This window comes from Megascapheus bottae, chromosome 9 (assembly GCF_031878675.1).
Source record: "Megascapheus bottae isolate mThoBot1 chromosome 9, mThoBot2.hap1, whole genome shotgun sequence".
NCBI classification, from domain to species: Eukaryota; Metazoa; Chordata; class Mammalia; order Rodentia; family Geomyidae; genus Megascapheus; species Megascapheus bottae.
In genome coordinates this window covers 24,062,380-24,076,692 of record NC_143517.1, presented here as the reverse complement: position 1 = coordinate 24,076,692, position 14,313 = coordinate 24,062,380, and the positions used below count along the sequence as shown (strand labels likewise).

Below are 14,313 nucleotides of genomic sequence, written 5' to 3'. Positions count from 1 at the left end.
AAAAAAAAAAGAGGAGATGACATGCTAAGACTTCTTGTGATAAAAGAACTTATAACAATTAACTCTAGAAAAAGGAAGTATCAACATATTTCTTACTTTCTATCATGACATCTTAAAAAGTTCCTAGGAGTCAATCTGTTCAAAGTATTATATGTGTGAGCATGAAATACCAACTTGAAGTCATTTCTAATTGTTTAGGTACAATAAAAAATGGCTGAAAGGAATATAAAACACTTTTTTTGCCAGACCTGGTGCTTGAACTCAGAGACTGGGCACTGTTCTTGGGCTTTCTCAAAGCTATCACTCTATCACTTGAGCCATAGCACCACTCCCAACTTTGTCTCTGTACGTGGTACCAAGGAATTGAATCTGGGGGCTTTTTACATCTTAGCCAAGCACTCTACCACTAGGCTATGCTCCTAGCCCTATAAAAAACAACAACAGCAACAACAACAAAAAAAGAAACCAGATTTTATCTGGGTTATAGCCACTGGAGTGGGGAAGGAAGCAAATAGAGAGAAGAAAGAAAAATATTGCCAAATATTTTATATACAGGTATGACAATTGAACAATGAAGTTAGCTAAGAATATTTAGGAAAAGGGGTAGAGGGAATGAGGGAAAGTAATACAGAAGTTGAGTCTGAGCAACGTACAATGTTTGCTCTAATGACACATCAGAGCATCCTAGGCATAACTACTTGATGTAATAAGAATATGAGAAGAATGAAACTCAAAGAGAATTTCAAAAGAAAATTTGCCTGGGAGTTTCTTTTTTTAATAAGCAAGTGATGAGACAAGAAAAAATGATCATCTTTTAATACCTTCCATTCTGCCATATAAACAGAAAAATGCAACAAACGTCATGTGGAACTATACATTAGACTATGAATTAGCTACATAACCGTGATCTATGAAATTGTAGGAAGTCACTGATTTCTCAGTTGTAGGCTGAGTAGGTGGACTTAGAGTAGTTTTAAAGGTTTTCTGGCTTTCCCATTACATGAACATATGCAATTATTTTGGTCAGTTTACAAATAATTGCTATAAAGTTGAAACAAGTCCTTAAAAGTTAGAGCAAAATGTCACCCTTACCGCAAGCATATAATTTATGAGTGCTATGGTCTGAGTGTTTAAATCCCTACCAAACTCATATGTTGAAACCCTATCCTACAAGATAGTGATGTTATGAAGTATGTACTTAATGCTCTTTAAAAAGAGACTACAGAGAAGTAGCCATTCCCCCATCACGTGAGGACATAACAACATAGAAGCCGTCATATATATGAAGAAGTAGACCATTATCCAACATGGAAGCTATCAGTGCCTGGATTTATCATAAACTGCCCAGCCTCCAGATTTGGCACAAATATACTTCTATTATTAATGACATACAATTTGTAGTATTTTATTATAGTTGCCTAATCTAATGAAGACAGTAAGTTTATAGCCTGTTGGCTCTTTATATTGCATAAGCCTCAATTCCTTTCAAAGTATGTTCTTGTTCATTACTTTAAATCTTCTGAGTATAAATTATAAGCTTGTACATGTTAACACAATAATTCAAACCATCTCTTACTCAAGGGTTTGGAAATATACCATCTAGGGAGCATGGCCTAGTGGTAGAGTGCTTGCCTAGCATGCACAAAGATCCAGGTTCAATTCCTTGGTACCACATGCACAGAAAAACATCAGAAATGGCTCAAGTGGGAGAGCTCTAGCCTTGAGAAAGCCCAAGAACAGTGCCTAAGCCCTGAGTTCAAGACCCAGGACTGGCAAAAAAGAGAAAAACAAAAGAAAGATACCATCTAATCTTCCTTTTTCTTAGTTCTCTTATTTCTTGTAGTATTAATTCCATGTCGTTTCTTATTCATTTCTTCGAAAAGGGCTAGATAGAATATTACCTCCCTCCTTTCTACTTTCTTACTTGTTGCCTATTTTTAGAAATCACTGGAGTGCATTTGTTTTGACTGAGTGTTTAACATTGAAGCCTCAAAGAGAGTAACACCAAGGTGACTGTGAAACTACTTTTGTAAAGCTGGTTCAGGAAAAGTACATTTTTCTTTTTGGTTTCTTCAAAAATACAACAATCCTAAAAGCTTTTATGTTAGTAGCTTCTGAATAAAAGAAAGTTTGTCTATGTAGTTAAGATACTAGGAAGACATGAAGGTCCCACAAGTATTAGGTCAGGTTAGTAGAATAGGGTTACAAAGAGGTTATTAATCACCACAGTGAGAAAGTGACAAAGAAGATATAATTTCAAAAATGTGTGTTACAAGTTTTTTTTCCAAATTCTTATATGATGCTTCTTCTTGAAGCTAATAATAATCTAGTCAAATGTATAGAGCTCCTTTGTATAAAAACACTCATATAGATCATTCTACAGATGAGTAAAAGAAATCATGGAATTTCTGCATCCAACAGATTCCAAGTGCGAAAACGTTGTACAAATACACTACGTGAATTCTTTTATGATTTTTGTAGTTTCAGAGATTTATTAATCAGTGTAATAAATCCAACGAATCAGCATAATTATGTCATGCATTTGCAGGTGATATTTTCTGGTGAAGTGAAAAATTGCGCGGATGTCTTCTGAAAGACCTTCATTTTCAGCCGCTTTATTGTGAGGGTTTGTCAAATTTGGAAGTCTGGAACTTCTTTCTTCAGTTTGCTGTAGTCCACATTCACGGAGATCTTTGGGACCCAGCTTGTTCCAGAGTTCTGGGTTATTCTTCCTGTCCCAACTAACATCTGGATTGAACAGAGCCAGGCGTGATACAGCGCTGCTCCAGCACCTCTGGCTCCAATAAATACAAAAAGAGAGATCAAGCTTGGATGCTTCTTGGCCTGATGGATGATCTGACGGAGCATGTTTGCAGCAAGAGGCCTGACGTTCAGAAGAGGATAAACACATCTTCCAGGCACGAGACTTAAGCCACCTCTGAACCCCGGCCAGTGTGGAAGTCCAATGGTCCAATGTTACACTACCACCTACCTCAAGTGATTTTTTTCTTGTCAGTCCTGGGGCTTGAACTCGGTGCCTGGGCAGTATTCCTGAGCTGTTTTTACTCAAGGTTAACTAGTGCTCTACCACCTGAGCCAATCCATACATGATTTTTTTTGTCAATGCTACATAACCAGAAAAAGGTAATAAGCATTTCTTTATCTCATTAGAGTAAATTTTTCCTTTAGGACAGTGTGGCTCATCTAATTTCTCCAGCCATACCATTTGGTTTCCTTTCTGTCTCTGATAGTTATTAAAGACATCCTAGAGAAGATTGCTGTCAAATTACAAGGACATGTTGACAAGATCATAAAAAATAAAAACAAAAAAACAATTCTTCATGGAAAAAGAAAAGATTGGTTGCATTTTTCTCTGCATTTAAAATTGTTTTTACAAAATCCTCATTTTTAAAAGCTGAAATAATCAAGTATTTTACAATCAAATGCTTACATATATACCGAGAAGTATTACTCTGGGAGCCTAGAGTGCTAAGATGGACCTTTCCTAACACTTAGCAAAATCTTTATCTGCAAAATAATTTATTAAATCTAGAAAGCACAAGCAGCCAACATATTACATTGAGAACATGTCAGTCCCCAGGACAAGAGGAGTTAATTCATTACAAATAGTATCAGGTACAATTTTGAGAATGTAGATTCTCTATAAATAATATTGTGAAAAATGGCATATAAATACCAATAGGCAAAGCAGTTTAATAAAATTTAACATTTAAAAAACAAATTTAGGGGCCAGGAATTTGGCCTAGTGGTAGAGTGCTTGCCTGACATGCACGAAGACCCGGGTTTGATTCCTTGGTACCACATACATAGAAAAAAGCCAGAAGTGATGCTGAGCTCATGTGGTAGAGCTCTAGCCTTGAGAAAGTCCAAGGACAGTGCTCAGGCCCTGAGCTCAAGCCCAGGACTGGCAACAACAAAAAAAAAAATTAGAAAGAAGGAAACATTTTAATCCTTCAACTTTGTTTTCAAAGTTGACTTCCAGACATCCTCTTTAATTCTCCAGTTCCATCACAAATTTTATCACTGAAATCACCTAAGAGAAATATGGACACTAAAAGATGTTGATGTATTTGGCTCATCATATCCTAATATCTTTTTCGTGTAATTATTTTCAAATGAAACAAAATGGTAATGTTATGAGATATTAGAGGTGGCTAAAAAGATACTGTTGGAAAAGATTGTTGATGATTAGAAAAAGAACAAGTTGGAAATTTACAATGTTAATTTCAAAAACTTCTCAAAATCCATTAGGATCTATGTCATACTTGCTTCACATCCACCATTGTCTCTTACATGTTTATTTTTCCATTTGTAAATATGCCAATAAAAATTTCAATCAGTTCTTGGAAAAACTAATCTAGTTGGTTGCAATGAAACTTTTTTCCTCCAAAAACACAACATAGCGTATTTTTGCCTGCAATTATCAAATAACCAGTTGAATAGGAAACATTTGTTGTGTGTCATTCATGTTTTCCTCTTTTATTGTTAGATCTTTTTTCACATTTCCATTTACAATCTTTCTTGAATCTAAAAAGAATAGTTGTTGCCTTTCATTAACTCACTCAAGTTACCAAGAAGATTAATGTTTGAAATATTGCATCTACTTTTAGGGCACACATAAAGTAAATATCTATGACTAGTTTATTAACTTATATGAAGAAAAATCAATACTTTTTTCCTCCAAAGTATATTCTGTTTCTTCAACTTGACCTAATAATACTTAATGCTACTCATTGTATGAAGAATTAAAAACATAAGTTTATCACATGTTCTTGGATTGAAATTCAACAAAGAAAAACAATGCCTGTTCTTTATTAGACCGTAAGCACTGAACTCAGAGCCACTGAGGTTCAGAGTGCACAGCTCAAGCAATTACAAGTCTAAAAATGTCATGAGCTTCACCCCAGGTATCATGGGCTGAAATTCCAGGCCTCTGTGATTCCTTTTACATCTGCATGCAACAGAATCTAAAATTCTTAAAAATAAGTGAAAAGATCAGATTTTGAGAGCATTTGTATTAACCCCCTACAGTAAATACATTTAAAAGCCATATATTAAAAGGAAACCTACAAATATAAAATAGAATCTAAATTTTCATTTAGAAGTTGATATTCTAGACATGATGTAGTTAATGCACTTTTAAACATGATTCTTTTAACAGATGGCTCAATTGAATATAAACCCTCTGTTACTGTAAACTAATTGAGATTGTACACTCTTAAATTAATCAAATTTCCTCCATTTTATAGTCTACACAGACTATGAAATGCAATCTATATAACTTTGTATATCCAGATACACATGTACATAAACTAATGCATTGAAGCATCTGATTCTATGTTTATCCAAAGTAATCTGTTTTGGTTACTTTCTTGCCAAACCACTTCTGGTGTTTTAAGCACAGCAATGACAGCATACACCTTCTTGTTATTATTTATGTATGAACGTCCAAACCAAATGTCTGGGTGGGTCTCCAAAGACATAAAGTAGGGAGGATTCTTTTTTCCATCCACAGGACCCAATTACATTTAAATAAACTAACTCCTAGTGAAAGATTGGCTCCAACAGAGAATACCACACAACCACAGACACTGAAATTAAATCACAGTCCTAAGTATAGAACCCACCAACATATTGTTAAAAATCGTATTTAGTACATCATTTGCACACACAGACACAGACAAACTACACATTTGCCATGAGAATTGCTCCATGTCTTTCTATTAAGGAGCTTCCTTTACTAAGATTTTCTAATCTGTAAGGTTTGTTTTGTTTTGTTTTGTTTTGTTTCAGGCTGAATGTATAAAACATACCATGGGCTGTTCTAAAAGCTTCCTCTTCACAGAGGCAGAAAAAACTGCTGGTGTAGGATTTAAATGGATGGGTCTTTTTGGCTGAACCCAATGTGGCAGTGACCTGACAAATGTGGGAATGTCCTTAGCTGTGAGATGAGGGCTTAGGTTGTGGGCTCCTGGTCAATTGAAAGGTTGCATTAAATGTAAATTATAGGACTGTTCCTTAGATCTATGCTCCTTTCGACCAGGTGAAAGGCAAGCAGATTGTCATTCAGAGACAGCAAAGGGTGGCTTCTTAGCAAAGACAGGAAGCAAGGGGGAGGAGGAATAATTATTATAGCCAACTCTGAAGAATAGAAATGATGGAAACAAACAGTTTTTTATAACCTCATATTAATTTCTCTTTTAAAGTGTCTCTATGTATTTTTCTTTCCAACTTAAATAGGAAAAAATTTGTTTTAAAACTACAGGAGAACCAGCAGTAAATATCTCAGTAACAATTGTTCTTTTATTAAATATTTATTGAAATAAATTCCTGGGCTTTCCCATTTTTCTTCTGGTTCCAATATTTATTTACAGCTGATTATTAACATCTGCCAGTACAAGGGTTTCATCCCTATACAGAAGCAGAAGGGTAAAAGAGTCACACACACACACCATTCTAACATGACCTGTAGTTAGACAGAAAACAGTTTTCCCAGTCACCGCTTGGCTTCCTGTCTATGACCTCTGCAAAGCATTGGAGGCCAGGGTTAATGGCCTTTCCAATCTCTGTGATAAGAATTCATTTTGTTCTATTACCAGCAGTTATCTGAGGAGCCTGCTGCATCACTTCAGCAGGGTTCAATCAATGAGAGGACCTAATGAAGTAACCAGCTGTAGCTCTATTTCCCTGGCCAGCTCTATCAGACAAATAAGATCTATCAGTCACATCTTAAGGCAGATCCTAGACACAGCATCTCCACAGGCTGGACCAGTATGCATATGAAGTCATGATAGTCCACCATTTCTTTTAAAGCTTCTCCTTTGATTTAGCTTTGCAGACATTGTAAATGGAAGAAACTGGTTTCTGAGGTTTTGTATTGAAAGGACAATAATGCAAGATTAAAAAGGAATGAGTCTGCCAAACAGAAGAGTGTATATGTATAGCAAAATGCTAAAATGACAGTGTCTCAGATAAGCTTCTAGATTGGCTATCCTTAAGGATTTATACTTTATATGTAAATTGTCATGTAAAGAAGGATAACAAAACTAATTTGCAGTGTTTTCATGTTTCTTGGTATAAGTTTAAGGTTTAGTGGATAATTTAGTAGATGAAGGTTTGGATAATTGGATTTTGGCCAGGTTTTCAGACAGAAATACAATTGTGCTGTATTTTTATCTTTTGGCCAAATAACAATCAACCTAAGGCCCTAAGTTAGCTCTGGGTTTCACTGTAGCTATTACCATTAAATATACAGAGTTTTGGTAACACTCTAAAATGTACATGTGGTAACTTCTTACTAAGGTGATACCTCACTAATTCAAAAGAGGATTTTTAAAATAGAATTTGTTAATGCTGTTTTCAAACACACACACACACACACACACACACACACACACACACACACACACACACACACACCTGAAGGGGAAACATATCAGAGTTTTGCACATTCAATTAGTGATCTCATAAATATATTAGAAAGTAATTAGAAATCTTATTCTAAATTAACTCTTTTGTGATAAGAGGTACAGATGACAGTTTTCTATAGATTTTAGACAATTCCTTTGGGAAATACTGAATGGTCAGGAAAAACCATGAATAGAACATTCATATTTGCTGCTATGTTGAAAGCTACAAGTACCCTAGTTTATTAGATTAATCAAGATGAATTTCATGTAATACAATTTGTATTTTTATAACTTGGCTGCTCTCTTTGTCAATTTGGAATGGAAGAAGGCCTGACTATTTGCTGTTATGCTAAAGAGATAACATCTAAGGGAAGCAATGTAAATGAAAAGTGCTTGCTAGCCTTGTGCTTGATAAATACATTCACGCAGGCAAAACTGCTTCATTACATTTGAATGCAATGGTTATTCATGCAATAGTGCTAACATGTTATGACATAACAGTACCAAAGACTATGTCTTCTACTGTCCTTAAAATTTTATGAGAATATCTCACTGTTTTCTTGTCCAAATTGAAATCACAAAGCTGCTTGACTGATAGTGATAAGAAATCCAGATGTTCTTTTAAGAAAAGATGGTATTTAAGAAAAACAAAGAATAGCTATATGTGTGTAAATATGAGAGAGAGAGAGAAGGAGAGAGAGAAAAAAGAGAGAGAGAGAGAGAGAGAGATCCCTGGACCTCTATCATCTTGAAACATATGAAAAGAACAGAAATATCTTTGCTGTGTATGTAAACAGATAAGAATATGCCTGGCAGGCATTTTGGGAACATCTGTCAGTTTTTTATAGAACATACTGATTGTGGGCTATTGATTGCATTTAAACAAAGTTGTTGCAAAAAAAATCAGCTAACAATTCGTGTAGAAAGGACCAATCAATATTTAAATGACTCACTTTATTGATTTAAAATTAACTTTCAATTAAGAGATCCATAGGACTCTTAACTGCGACACTTATCCATTCAAGAGAAAATAAAGGTACATTTATCGATACACTTAAACAGCAGTGGCTGGTTTCCTATCGATTCAGTCATTTGCGCTGGGATTCGTTAGCGTCATCAGCCTTTAACTCGCTTACTAGATCTTCACAGTGTACAATACTGCAAGATGTAGGAATGCGCAAAACAACACAAAGAAAGGATAGAAACTTAAATGGAATCAAAAGATAGAGAAAAAGGTAAGCCTGTTTCCTTTTACTTTTGCTGAAAGAAAGAATGTTTTAGCAGGGTATTTGGGTGGTCATTAGAAAAAAATACACCTTTTCAAGGGGCTAATTTTCCAAGCAAATGGATTTGATACAGCATGTTTTGAAATTGCACAAAACAATGTAACTTACAAGTTAACAAAAAACATTTATTGGTTTCTATTCACTAACAAGATCACCAACTTTATGTACTGGTTATGTTATAATTGATGGCAGCTAGAAAACAATAATTTGTAGAATTATTTTAAGGACAATAATCACATTCCACTGCAAATGTTTTGTAGGTGTGTTCAAGGCCATATTTACTCAATACTATTGCAAGGAAACCCCACAAGGTCATGTTGTATTTTTAAATTATTTCCAGTTATTATATTTTCCAATTTGTTTTTTTAGGATTTACAGGAAAAATAAAACTGAATTATTCTGTAAAATGGAGGAGTGAATAAAAACATGTACAGATAAGATTTATCAGTGTACTTCAAAACCCTAATTGTCCATCCGATTTTTGTCCCTTTATTATCACTGACCAAGACTCAAAGAAGGACATTGATTGTGAACCTTTTATTGTGTACTAATGTGATACCAGAAATGAAAATGAAATGTTCTCCTTGGAAATCACCTCTTAACAGAGCTGTGTCTGACAGCCCTGGGTGTTATATACAAGTGATAGTATTGGAATTCTTCAGGAAGTCAAAACTGTAACTGTAGTTTTCTGGTCTAAAGATGACAATGCTTCTCTATCTCTTAAATCCCTTAGTTTCTTCTTCATATCCTTCACTGTGCAGAGCTAACTACATAAGAAAGAAGCTATGCCAACAGAAGCTACTATTCATTTACTGATATATAATGATTGCTCAAAGAGATAGTCACTGTATCCTACTTTATAATATAACTTTAAAAAAATCACCTTTATTATATGGCAAAAAATCACCTTTACACTTGCTGTTAATCTTTATTCTCTCATGATATCTAGTATGGGATATAAAAGATAATTTCTGTAGCTTCAAAAATTAACATTTACTTAGTATTTTCTCTGTGTACTGAGTCTATGGTGACGATGCCATACAACTGTGCCTTTCGAATTACTCTAAAGGTGGAATGGATACAAGTAAAGAAACAAATTAGATATTCAAATGATCAATGCAAATTAAGAAAAACAGAAAGAGTCACCTGATATTTGTGTAATATAATCTGGAATATATTAGGCGATTATATTTTTTAAGAAGTGAGTGATACAGTTATTTCCAACTAGAAAGCAGATGATGATACTAATTAAGTGATAGCAGGTGGCACAGGATGCCTGAGATGGCCTCTCGGATCTGCAGAGAGAGATGTGTGGGTTTCTGCCTAAATACCCCCAGAGTAGTAACAATTGGCTCAATCACTATTCAGTCCCAAGGTGGCTCCAATAGGGGATTCACTTTGATTTAACACTTCCTTATCACATCAAAGAGGTGAAAAAGGCATCTTTATGGATTGGCTGGCAATTATTATAAAACAAGAAAGGTCTGGTCTTAACCCTTATATACAGAGTAATATTATATACAATACATATACACACCCAGATTTATATATATATATAAACACCCATATATATTTTTTAAATGCTGGGGACATATAAAAATTACTACTGAAACAGAATATTTTACCATTCAAACTATTCAAGCTGTAAATCCATAGGATGAAAATAATTAAAATCTGCATGCTTTCCATCATTCGAAAGCAACAAAGTGTCAATTATCTACCATTAAGAAAAAAATAAACCTAAATAAATATATCTGATTAGTGGACCTCACTAAAATACTTGCTGTGTCTCATAAAGCAAATCATCATCACTTCAGCCAGCTTTGTATTTCCTTAAAAACTGTTTGGTGACATTTTTTCCATGTCATTAATCTTATTTTATCTACAAACTAAACATATTGAACATACCATTGTCACAGCAGGCTTTGGAGAAAACACTGGCTAGTTCACTAAGAATACCCTGAGTCTACCTACATTCACAGTTCACTGGTCAGATCTGAGGGATTTCCTATGGCCATCTCATCTTTTCTCTGCATCCATTCATTATCATCTTAATGACAGAGGTATTAAATGGTTTGGAGCTAGAAATCTTTTCTTGTGGATGATCACACTACAAGTTATTCGAGTAGGATGCTGTAATTTAACAGTGGTAGAAAAGGAGATCTGCTTGAAGATGATGAACCATGCTGAGTGAGTCATGAGAAAGTGCAAGCAACACATGCCTAAAAGGCAAACCAAGCGATTCCTGTAAGGGCTGGGAAATGAGTGTTATCTAATTTCTGAAATTCTCTTATCTAGCTTGATCTGCCTTGGTAGCATTAGTTTCAGGATCATTATTGTGCTCTGTGTGTGTGTGTGTGTGTGTGTGTGTGTGTTTCTTTTTTTTTGCAATAGATCAAAGACATGGCTGATAAGACTTGATTCTAGATAAATTGGTTACATTTTCAAATATCTTGCAATATATGAAATCTCACAGCATGGCTGTTTTATTTAACTTCCCTCCCCCCTCCAAAGGCTTACTTACACCATAATTTCAGAAAGGTTTCATATCTCTTTACCCAAATCACAGCTAAGATGGACACAAATAATTACAGGAATTAGTGCTGCAGGGTATAAAATTGGCCATCTTATAGAACAAAGGTACATTTACTTTTTTCTGGAGTTCCCTGCTGGGAAATGATCTGTGCAAACTACCCAAGGACACTGCAAATCCTCTGATGCATTTTATATATGCATATATATATACAGTTGCATGTAATCTTTGACTAGAAAAAGAAGTATTAAGTGTTGTTCAAACAAATGATAAAGGAAAAGTATTCTCTGCTGAGTTCAAATGATAAATCTTATTATGTAGAGGAAAAAAATTCCAGACATACATGGAAGTCAGGTTTTTTCCATTCAAATAAAAGCAAATATCAGATGAAGTTAAAGGAAAGCTTCATATAAAAAACACAGAAATGGCTGTACATTCTGAATGAATTCTAAAAAGTGACTCTGATGTCATTTTGATGCTTCTCTTCCTTTTACCCTTATAGTAATATTACCCACATTCTAAGCTAAATGAATATCCTTTTTTCAAGAGTGCTAAGTATCGATATTATTTCTAAACTATGAGAAACAAATCTGGTCCTGTGGCATGTGCCATTTGATTAGCTGTACAAAATGAAGTAGCAGTAAGCTGCATGAGTGAGTTTTGACTCCTTGTTCCATCACAGAAAATCAGCCAGCATTAGGCATGAGGCCTACTTTCTCACCCTTGTATGCCAATGATTAGTTCAGCCTCCCTTAATCTTCTCTTTTTAATATGGAAGAAGTAAACCCTTTTTACCTGCGTGTGGAGGCTGCCTTTTCATCAAAGCCCAGGAGAGCCCAGCAACAAAATCAATGTATGCATGTTCAGAGCAGTTTTCAAGGTTTTGTAAGACAAATCTCTTAAATGGGGACTAGTTTAATGCTATTGAGCTGGGCTTCGATCAGGCTGAGAGAGTGAACAGCACCACAACAGTTCACTCTCCAGAGCTCCTGCTATGGGAGGAGTGAATGGTTCTCCACAGACTCAGCTGTGAAATTTCCCCATGATCCCTGGCCTCACCTAATCTGACTTTAAACCTTCTAGTGGGCTGGAAGATTTAACTAAATATTTAAAAGTAACTCCAATTCAACACACATCACTAATGAATTTCTCTCTCCTTTGCTAATGGCACGACACAGGGAAAACTTTCCAAGCTGAGAGAGTGTCTTTACAAAACCAAGGATAGTTGTGAAATTCAGGATTCCTTTTGAAAGGGATCACATAGGCCAAAGTCAATGATAATGCTAATTTATTTCCCGTCTCTTCAGGATACAGATTTGTCTGTTGAGTCAATTCATTTTACCTGGAACTATGTCTCTCCTACTATTTATAGAATTCACCAAAAACTACTTGATTCTTTAATAGTTTAAGCCTTCTCCATGCATTATTAGAAATCCTGAAATCATTAAATATAAACTGTTACATGCATTTTTAACTTAGAAATTAAAGTTATGGTTGACATCTTAAAAATTAGTAAAAAGGCCTGGTTACATCACACATGTCTCTTCCATTCATCTCAGACCTTTCCAAATTACCTGATGGTAAATCAATCAGAAATTTACACGGCTACAGCTTTCTTTTCCAACAATATTTTATGATGGCAGAAATAATGTATTTGAATGTTTTCTAATATTTTGGGGAAAAAATCAAAGGAAATCATGTGAGACTTGCTATTTCATTTCAAGGTAAGTAGTTTCTCAGACAAAAAAAAAACTTTTTAGACCTCATACACAAAATATAGGTCTGAATTCCAATCTAATGCTGCAATAGAAATATTTCTATATCTGATATCAATGTTTTATAATTGTAAGAAGAATATAAAATATATATCAATTGCTCTTTATATAAATACCTGAATACATTTGATTGGTATGTTGTTACAATGTGTTTGAATTTAATAGTTAATGAAAGCTAATGGGACAAAGTCTGTATGATGTGGAATATGTATTTATATGATCTTTATGTATTTTTCCTTGTATAAATTATCTTTGAATTCTTGAATGTGCAGCTTATATTAAACCAAATGTTTCCCCAAAACTAAGAAAAAACAAAACAAGCAATGAAATTATTGTGTAATCATTTCCCTCTTTTATACTTTTATAAAAGTAAACTGCTAAAGACAGACTGATGTATAGAATATTGTTATTACATTCACTACTCTGCAATTCTGCACTGGTCTTGGGAAAATATTTCTGATCTCTGATCTACAATGAATCAGAACTGGCCTATTAAGAGGAAGAATTAGCACCAATCAATAGTTTCAAAGAAGTACAGTTAACTACAAAATGCAATTTTTAAGAATGATAATAAAGGCCTGACCATTTTATTTTTAAATATTTTAATATTAATTTTTAGGCATGAAAAGAACCACTGTACATGTTCTCACACTATACAGTATACATGTGTGCACACACACACACACACACACACACACACACACTGACTCATATTCTTCCAAAAGAAAAGTCTGGATTTTTGTTTCAGTACTAGGCAGAGGAATTTCCCGTGCTCATAAATATTTTAAAGTAAATTTGTGACTTTACAGTTAAATGGCCTTTACAGTTAAATGGATATTGCTTACTGTTGGTCGACAGCTCAGGCATGCTGACAGGACTCAGTGAAAAATATGCTATCATTGAAAAATATCACACTTATTGGTCTTAGTGCCACGAAAGAATACAAAAGCCTTCTTTGGCCTTCCTCTACAGACTAGGACTTCAAATCCAAAGTACCAGAAGATATAAAGAATTTCTTATTATTTTCCCTTCCCTAATAAAGGCATGAACATTTCTACATGAATATAGGAATATGTTTGTGTGAAATCTTTTCCACTTCTTATATTTCTTTTGTAAACATTATTGACTCTCAAAAATAAAACCACAAATAACTATTTGAAAACGCCTGCCCCTATGGTATAAAAATAATTTCCGAAGCCTAAAGCTGATAATCTTGAATTCAACTTAGTGCAAAAGCCCTCTGTGTTTGCACAATGACGCACTTTGTAACCATTCCGTGTAATTCCCAA

General features: G+C 34.5%; 1 protein-coding gene and 1 pseudogene across 1 annotated transcript in view; both read right to left on the bottom strand.

Annotated features, from left to right (window-relative positions):
- Window positions 1-14,313, bottom strand: part of Zfhx4 (zinc finger homeobox 4) — a 183,499-nt gene that overhangs the window by 46,837 nt on the left and 122,349 nt on the right. The window lies entirely within an intron of this gene.
- Window positions 2,632-2,868, bottom strand: LOC150058901 (cytochrome c oxidase subunit FA4 pseudogene; annotated as a pseudogene).